At 37.9% G+C, this 9,940-nt stretch overlaps 1 pseudogene; it reads left to right on the top strand.

Annotated features, from left to right (window-relative positions):
- The first annotated feature begins 2,799 nt into the window (after nucleotides 1-2,799).
- LOC148737709 (uncharacterized) lies at nucleotides 2,800-4,114 on the top strand (annotated as a pseudogene).
- Nucleotides 4,115-9,940: the final 5,826 nt, after the last annotated feature.

Here is a 9,940-nt window from a genome sequence, read left to right as displayed (position 1 = left end):
TGAACACCAATTTTGGCCAAGCAGGTGCGTGCCGCTTTAAAAACAAAAACAAAAAATATTCGCTGCGAGTCCCCAGTGGAGGTCACGCTGAACCGGGAGTAATAACGCATTTAGTTCAGGTCCATTCAACCTTTCATCGGTTTGTTCCTCCCAGAATCTTGAAACTAATGATAAACGAGTTAGGACACACTTATAAAAGCTACGTACATCAAATGACGACTGAAACATTATTTAGTGGAGAGGAGGTCGAAAGAAACTGTACGACCGAGTAACATGACTGTACAATGATACCGTAGACTCATGTCAACAAAATTTCGTGCCTAAAGATAAAACCCAACAGTTTTCACTCACGTCAAGATCCCTCCAGTTACTGTGCAAATAAGACATTCCGAGAGAAAAAAAATATGCAGTTTTAGTGTGCTATGTTCCTTTACTTGATACACTTCGTTACACTAGACGTAATTATTGCGGCCGCACTGTAATGAAGTCAGCGGTGCAAAGCAGGAACCAAAATCTGGAACCAGAAATCAGGAGTCGGAAAGCGTGAAGTAAGAACAACGGAATATGCTCTCAGTGTTGCCGTTTATTTAGCTAGCAGAACAGACGTAATTTTGGCTGGCGAGTGCTCAGTGTTATCTGGGTGAAAATTATAGCTGCCGCCTTTGATTTTCACCGCAACGGAAGGCTGGGCAAAGAAATAAATTTGTACAAAAGGGGGCGAGCGAGCGAGCGGCGGTCAAAAAGAGAGGGGAGGTAGTGGGGCAATGAATATTTTTCACCTTTCCCTGCCCCTTTTCCCAACGTTGACTTTAACTCTAAATCAAACATGGCAAGTTTAATAAACAATTGCACGCTTCACTCGCCCTTGTGAGACGCCTGCACTAAGCCTATCTTTTTTTAAATTTTTTTTATTTAATAGGCAAGAATTTCTCACCTTTTTCAATATGTATATATCCTTATTATTAATATTATTATCATTATTATTATTATTATTATTATTATTATATTGTCAACTATGAACCTCTATTTTTCGGGAAAGGTTTCCTTTTGCATACTCTGTTGCCTCAAAATTATGACAAATGACGTTTGTTTTGGAGGTCAAGCGGTTCCCGGTGAAATAGTGCATCTCAAGATAACGGGCCGAAAAAGCTTATTTCGCCAGCAATTCGATTACCACATAACAATTCTAAAACAAAAGATGTTTTTCAAAGGTTCTAAAGAGTTTTTTCTAGGATTCCCAAAAAACTATTTTTTACGAATAATTCAGGTAAAATTTCACCCATTCAGAGATAGCTAAACTTTGGCGACTAAAATCGGCCATTGTTACATGGCTGCATAAACTGAGACAATAACCGTTGTCAAAAACAATGTTTTTCTTTCAGAAACTGCTTTAAAATTTTTGGGCTACTTAAACTTCGAATTTTTAGAGCGATTTATATAAGCGTATTTGAGCTCAAGAAGCGCATTACGTGACCAACATGACTTGCACGTCACATTAAGAAAAACATTACCAAAACACTCGAATTCCCTCTTATATCCTACAAATACTTCGAGACGGTTCACTTTCAAGTTCAACATACATATAATTTTTTCCTGAAGCCAAAAATTCAAGGCAATCTGGCCATTTTCGATAGTCTAGTATATGCAAATTGCTCGTTTATGTTGTTATAACGGTCATATTCGCAACTAATATCAACACAACAATAACAAAAAAAACTTTATTAAAATCAGAAGGAATTGCCCAGGCTATAATTATACAAAATTTTTCCTTTAGAAGTTGTTTCCGCAAGAGTACCATATAACCCCATATATTAATTATGCATTCAGTCTTTGTTCAATGAAAACAATAGCGATAACGATAGGACTTCGCAGAGACTAGTAGTCTCCACTACCACTACCGAAACAAACGACACCGCAACCCCTACGACTACAGCAACCATACCGTACATAAAAGGCATGTCTGAAAACATCTCGCGCATCTTACTACCCTTCAATATCCGCGTCGCCCACAATTCTATCACCACACTACTTCAGTTACTAACCAACGTTAAAGACAAAGACGAACCGAGGAACAGACAGGGAACGATTTATAAGATCAATTGTTCCGACTGCCAAGCCTCCTACATCGATGAGACTGGCAGAAACCTCACGACAAGACTGAATGAACACAGACGGGCGACGAGGAAAGGTGATGTCAGCAATCACATTGCTGAACACCATCGAATTACCAACCACAACATTGACTGGGACTCTGCGCAATGCCTAACCTACAGCACTGACTATTTTCAACGACTGACTCTGGAAAGCTGGTTTACCAACTTAGAACAGACTCCCCTAAACAGATGTCAACAACTACCTGCTCCATACAAACGACTCATTCACGACATAAACATCATAAACGACCGAAAAAGAACAACCTAACTTTACCGAGAGATCGAAACAGGACAATCACGACCGACTTAAGTCACTTGAGTCCTACAGCCAATAACATCACGGCAAAACCAACCGATCATTTCACACGAACTGGAATAAGAACATTCTACTAACGACAATCATTCACTTGACTCTGATGATGACTTCCGCACAGGTTGTCGAAACGTCAGTCCCTACCACCGATAACAGTCCTTCTCAGGACTACACTCACCCGGACGATCAGACTAAACCTTCACTAGTAGTCTTTGTTTTCTAATTTTGGATTTTTTTTTAAGTCTTTTTTGAAACAAGGTAAATTTGGCGCGTTTCGGCTTTGCAAAACCAAAAGCTCAAGTAATTTTCCAGAGGTTTTTAATTTGCGCTTTATACTCGAGCACAAGAACTCTGTTTTATCCTGTTTTAACTTGAAATTTATCTTTCTTAGTTTCATTGTCATATTATTAATGGATGCAGTTCTTCTAATTTCTCACAGAGAGGATGAACCACCAAACGAAGCTGTATTAGCCACCATCTTGAAAGAGGTCAAAGAAATAGAGCAGATTCAAAATGATTCTCCTTGTACTGAAAGAAGAATTCTGGGTTTGTTGAATCGGGGATTGTTTCGCCAAATAAACGTAAACACAATTTCTCTTTAACTTTGGGTTGAAATTAAATGGGACAAGTGCTCCATCTTGCCCCTTGCTCACTACAGTCCTGCAAACTGAAAATATTTTTGGTATAACTGATTTTGGCATACCTACCTTTCCTTTCAGATGCTCTTTCTCAAAACTTCGCATCGTCAAAGAAACGTAGACAACAGGAAGAAAATGGTACGAGCAGTATTAGAAGGAGCAGAAGAAGCGACAGAGAATTGAAAGGGTAAAAAAAGTTGTTTGGCTGTTTAACACTCAACTATCTTATCAGCTTGTATGTTTGAATAAATTTCAGAAGGTTTGAATTCAAGTTTGATTTAAAAACTGGTTAAGGTTCAAATTAAACTGTAGATCTGGTGATAAAAAAACTTTTTTATGCCAAGAACAACTTAAACCAGTGACACTGAGATTCATTCAAGAGCTTTATAAATGCTTTATTGTAGGAACTGCTCACCATTCAGTATTATAAAACCTCTTTCACATTTTTTCCTTTTAGAAACTGGATAAGAGACTCAAAGTGGCAAGTGAAGAAGAGACTAGGGAACCAATTTTCGAGGCCCAGCATCCTAGTCTTGTCTCCTCGGATGAGTCTGATGAAGAAGATCCCACATCAATGGTGAAGAGGCTCCCCTTGTTTACCTGGAGGACAGAAGAAGCTACCAACTTCTTCCATATACTAGACCAGCGGTACAAGTCTTCCATGACGAATCAGCAAAAGAGGCAGTCAGTGAAAAGAAGGGTTGGTAGACCAATTCATAGAAATAGTAGAGAGATCCCAGAAAAATTGCACTGGGCCACCACTTTAATCCAATTTAAACTTTAGTATACAGTCACTCAATTCTCTTCTAGGGACCATCTTTTATAAACTTGCTATATTTTTGCCCAATGATACAGATAATGTAGGTCTGCCATCTCCATTCATTTATTCTGTCTGACTTAAGCTTTTAATTTGACAATTTGCTGATTTCAATTTTCTCACATGAAACCACCTCAGTTGGCAAATTTAAAGTGAGACTTTTGTACAATCATGGTCGATTACAAGAGAGTTTGAAGACTGTAAACTTATACATGTCTAAAATGTAATATTTTGAGCAATTAAAGTTATTGAGCAGCCTACATTTAAGTTATTTACGTATATAAGAACGATCCTTCGCAGTAAAGCACTATTTGAGCAATAGTGGAAATCAGACCTGAAAAAAATTTCAGGCCTGTACGGGATTCGAACCACTGACCTCTGCGATACTAGTGCAGCGCTCTACCAATTGAGCTAACAAGCCAACTGGGAGCAGGTCATCAAATTAATTCGATATAAACCCGTAGATGATAAATCGAACAACAACAAACATATGAAACATATGAGTGAACTGCGGTTATGAGACGTATATAAGAACGATCCTTCGCAGTAAAGCACTATTTGAGCAATAGTGGAAATCAGACCTGAAAAAAAAAAAATTTCAGGCCTGAAAAAAAAATTTCAGGCCTGAAAAAAAATCCCGTACAGGCCTGAAATTTTTTTCAGGTCTGATTTCCACTATTGCTCAAATAGTGCTTTACTGCGAAGGATCGTTCTTATATACGTCTCATAACCGCAGTTCACTCATATGTTTCATATATTTGTTGTTGTTCGATTTAAGTTATTGTCAATGGAAAGTGAATTCAGTCTCTAGAATATTTTCCCTTCTCTGATCACTATTTGGCACTTATGTCCAGGATTGAATACAGGTGTTTTTTGGCAAATAATTCACATATATATGAATGGATATTTGAACATTATCACACTACTTCATATTTGACTAAATTGTGCATTCCAGTGAGCTTTTATCTGTGAGGACAGTTTGCCATGCTCATTTTAAAGAGCCCAAAATCCTGGATGTATCTGCTATTTTAGAGGAAGCTAAAATTTTCATTCTCTCTTTTATAGTTCTCTAGCTCTCCATCAGATGGAGTAGTGTCTCAATTTTAAACATCAGAAGTGTTTCAAATAGATTTAATGCAGATGTAAGATTAAATGTAAGGTGACATTCTCAGCATGTTGCCTTGATTCCCTCGGCACATGAAGTTCACATATTATTTTTTCCTCAAACCTTGACACTCATTTCTGCAAAATGCTTATGATAGAAGTTTAGAAATTTAAACATGTATCTACAAATCACTTTGTAGCGTTTACGGCCACCAAAATCTAAATTCTAAAGTTCAAGGGCGTGTCGCTCCAAAACGCGGTTAACGAGGTGTTTGGGACTATTTTACTGATCGAAATGACAACCCAAAGTTGAATGTTTGCACGAATCTTTATTCTTGAAAAGCAATCGACCACGAACCACAATCAATTACGAAAATAACGATTATTCTGACAGTCAATCAATCTATCGAACGATCGATCGTAAACTGAAACAACAATACAACGAAGTTCTATCAATCTAACGAAAAGCCGCGGAATACATGATCAAAGAATCGCATGTTAAATACTGGGCTCTAAAGTCTATAACGAGATTAACAATACAAGTGAAACAGAAAAAAAGTTTGGAAACAAATTAAAAGAGTTTGATGACTGATAAACAGCCCATTGTTCTATCTAAATGATGGGCGTTTACTGACTCGCAAATTGGCACGAATTTGGCCTTTGAATCTTAAATCTATACAGATCATTGCAATATTTGTTTGTATATTATCGCCCAACACTGAAAAGACTGGAGAGGGAAAAACAAAGTTACAAAGGTACTCACATATCGGTCCCGCTTGTGCCAGAGGTTGAGAAAAACGAAAGGGCGAAAGTTTACCAAGGCTATTCAAAACTTACGAAGAACTGATTAAAGGGACGCTAAAATTGCCTTTTATATGCGCGTGGTGACGCTGAAAGGTCCGATTACAAAACCAATCGAAATACAGAAAAACAGATAAGCATTGTAACTATGTGGCTATCTAAGATCATTCTAAAATTAGTGAACTAATCAATAATCAATCAAAGAACGAGCCTTCTGGCTAATGTCCTTAACACACTTTTCTGGTCATAGTTTGTATATATTGATTCACACATGACTTTTCAGACGGTACATCCTTCAAATTTTATCATATCAGTTGTACTGTAAAGGTTAAGTTTTGCCTCTTCTTGGCTTTAGACAGAGAAATGTGTAAAGTTAAATAAGGCTAAGAAACACGATTGTTATCAGGCTCTATTTTGAACTCTGAATAAATTGTACCGCTAATATCATTGTGCATTAATAAACTTGACGAGAATTATTAAAGAGTGCTTATCCTGTCTGGAAGAGGGAAATAGGACAAAATGCTTTGAGAACCTGCAGTAGAGTTGAGTCTAAGAAGTGAAATTTGACGAACAGCGATTAACCGAGCGGCGGTAAACGCGGGAAAATGCATCCCTTGCACGAATTCACCTTTGCAGAAAATACCGGAAAATTAATGCATGCTTTTGGTTGGTTAATTCCAGTGAACATAGCGTTCGAATGCGCAGAACGGCAGCAAATGGCAGAATACATATTGTTATTTTCCATAGATTAACTGAACAACAATGAAAGGTAAAACGCCGGAAAATGCGTTTCCATGAATTTCGTCGATTTCGCTATCGCGGAAAAACGTTGGATAATTCTTGTAAACATTTCATTCACCGGGCGAAAAACGGTTGCGAACAAAAGAAAACATAGCATTTTCTATGCATTATACGAACTGCAAACTTTGGAAAACATTACGTTTTCCCGTATTTACACATATCAACCTTCCCGGAAAATGTGTGTTTTCCGCTGTTAACTCTGGTGAATACGTTGTTGTTCACTCGGAAAATGTCAATGAACAAAAGGAAAACACGCTGCTTGCGGTACTGCGTTAACCGAGCGGTTAATGCCGGAAAATAAATTGTTTACCTGCATGCATTTACCGCGAAGGAAAACTACCGAATAATGGAACGAATGCTAGGATTCACTGATGCGAAAACGCACAGAAAACGTCGAATTTTCCGTAGGCAAAACGCGGGTAAACTTTAATAAATTGCCACGTATTCCGTGAATTCAACTTTTGTTTTCCGTAGGGTGAACGCTAGTTTTTTTGCCGTGTTGAAATATCTAGTTAGTTTAAAATAAGTTAGTTTGTTAGTTAGTCAGTTCTGTATGATTTAGTTATTTGGTTACATTTAGAATGTAGTTATAATCTGAATGAATTCAAATTCCCAAGTTATTTACTGCATAACCGTACAAAGGTTTGTTCGCTATATCGTGAATCTCAGGGCCCTTGTATTCCTTTCTTTATGGGATCAAAATAAATTTTCCGTTCAAATGTAAGTTGCCGTCTCCCGTATAGGAAGAGTAGTCTGGCTTTGCAAATTCTACATTCCTCGTTTTCCAAATTTCTGTTGATTTCAACTTTTGTTACCGCTTTATTTGGTGTATCAATCCACCGTTCCATCCGCGATCGCTCAACGTTTTGTTTTGCTACATGACACGCCAGTCAGTTTTTGAGAAAAGGTTCCATTCCATCCCATTTGATTGTTCCTTCAAGAATGTGTGACTTGTCGGGGATGTCACGCAGTGGACATGGGACGGTTTGTGAGAAATCATGGGTTTCGGGCAGGCGGTTTTTCTGGCTATCTCCCCTTCTCCCTTCCCCGCGCTTTGTCACTCGTACCAAATCTCTACCCGTCCAATATGGCGACCGAATATTCATCGCGCTGAATCTAGCACTTGAAAACAAAAACTATCGCATGCAAGCGAGCTAAAGGCTGTCAGAATAATTTCTGTGTACTGGATTAGTTAATTCTCTCTGCCATCCCTTCGAAAAGACTTTTCTCCGGTAATTCTAGATCCTTGTGATTTTTCTTTTTCATTCTTTCCAGAATCATGCAAACTATCATTGATCTGCTGTGAAACGCATGCGCATGCACTTGGGTCTCTCTTGCGTTATACCTGGAATAACGGTAATATTGAGCGCCAATAAACGATGCAGATGCTATACAAGCATTATGGAAACAGTCACAGGAATTTTCTCATAACTCGATCACTGCCCATATCCAGTGGAGCCATGAGAAGATCTCGAACTTAATCAAAGGACTCCCTATGCATGGTTTATTCGATGTGTAGACGCTTCAACTTAAACAAGATTAACTGATATGAATAATAAGAATGGGAAAATTTGTTATGTAACGCAACTTTGAAAATACTCATGGAAAATTTTTATTTTAATTATCAATATGAAGCAGTTGGGACTTAATGACGAAATTATTTTTTTTTCTGAAAAACAATTAAAGATGAACTTCAGTTATGAGGTTTTCTGAACAACAACTCTCGATCAGGCCTGTAGGCTCCTCGAATTTTCAATTTTCGTGAATAGCACTTGTTTGTTTTAATAAAAATAAAATAGTGTTTGCGGCGGTGACATTATAAGTTTCGTTTTATGTCTTCCGTAAGATTCAGATTCATCAACGATTTGCTGATGAAAAGTTTGTCGGTTGCAAACTAGGGAGAAATAAGACTTAAGACGAAGAAGATTTGCATGGAAAAACTTGAGCAATGTTTAACGGTACAAACTTGCAAGTTGAAGGATGCATCATTTGGCAAAAAGTACACTAAATTATAGGATCTCAAAAAGTAGCCTATTCTTTCGAAAATTGTCTTCATAGAGACTTAAGGCTCCCATATTTACTGTTGCTGGGCAACCTGACGGATAAGGGTGACAAGCACTAGCAAAATTTAGCGACATTACGACGGTGTAGGCCAACTGAATGAGAAAAAAAAAGATTAGGCAGGTTTTAAACGCAGATAAGTGGAGGCATAGAATATGCTCATCTGATAGGTAGACCATGAGTTCAAATGCGATGTTTACCATCATCACGCGTACGTAGTTTCATAAAACAACCTTCCACGTAGAGTTTTATAATTCAATAATTGTTGATGCACAATAAAGCGAAAGGAATATCTATAGAGGTTTCAAAGGCCTTTTTAAAACTATTCATTTCATATCCAAAAGTTTTATTCTGGACAAGTTGATTTTATTGTGGTAGATATTGTCGTCTAAACCAGTTTTTTTAAGAAAAGATGCGGAAAATTCTGGTTTAAAAATTGTTATAAGCAATCGTTGGGTTGAGGCATTTGAGAGTGCATTCTCCATATATCGGTGGGGAAATGTACGACTTCTCGTCGAGAGAAAGTTTTTCCTTTTTTTCTTTCCTCGTGAAAATTGTTTAGGGCAATATTGAACATTCATAGTTTGGTTGTTCTCCAATCCTCCTCTTTTGGTGTCGCCACAAGCTACAACTGATTTCTGGCCAGACCGCCCGTGTGGACAGCGATCGAAAGTGTCGAGCGCGCTCACGAAATTCTCTCTTGCTACAAGTTAAAAGACGTACTTAGTCATTTCACAAACAAAATATGGAAACTTCACTTGGAATCAGAGGAGAACCTTCTGTTCGACTTTAATTTGCATATCAAAAGCTCACTAATTTGGAGAAAGAATACTTAAACTGCAGGTGCAATCGGGCTGAAAAAAACTCTCAGCGAGAGCGACACTTAACAAAAGAATATGCCTCATTGAGGCTATGATCTCTAAAATTTTGTTCTAAAATTTCTCAGGAAATTTGGTTAGAATGCCACAGAGACATCAATTTGAATATCTAGGCTTTTTTATGCGCTTTAATTTTCACAGTTTAACTGAAAATTTCTTTTCTCGTTTGATGCTACTTATAATTACTAAAACAGGTACACGACGATTCCCTAAGGATACATACATACATACATGTGTTAATTGCCACTCCCCATGGGGGATTTTCAGAGCCAATTCCCACCCAGCAACCATCCCAGGGGAGGACAGCTATCACACAGTAATCTCGTGCATGGGAAATTATGTCTCCTACCCCTAACACTGCAGGAGACGGGACC

The sequence above is a fragment of the Stylophora pistillata genome, chromosome 2 (assembly GCF_964205215.1).
Source record: "Stylophora pistillata chromosome 2, jaStyPist1.2, whole genome shotgun sequence".
In the NCBI taxonomy this organism is placed as follows: domain Eukaryota; kingdom Metazoa; phylum Cnidaria; class Anthozoa; order Scleractinia; family Pocilloporidae; genus Stylophora; species Stylophora pistillata.
The sequence above is the reverse complement of the archived record's forward strand: the minus strand, read 5'-3'. Positions and strand labels throughout refer to the sequence as shown.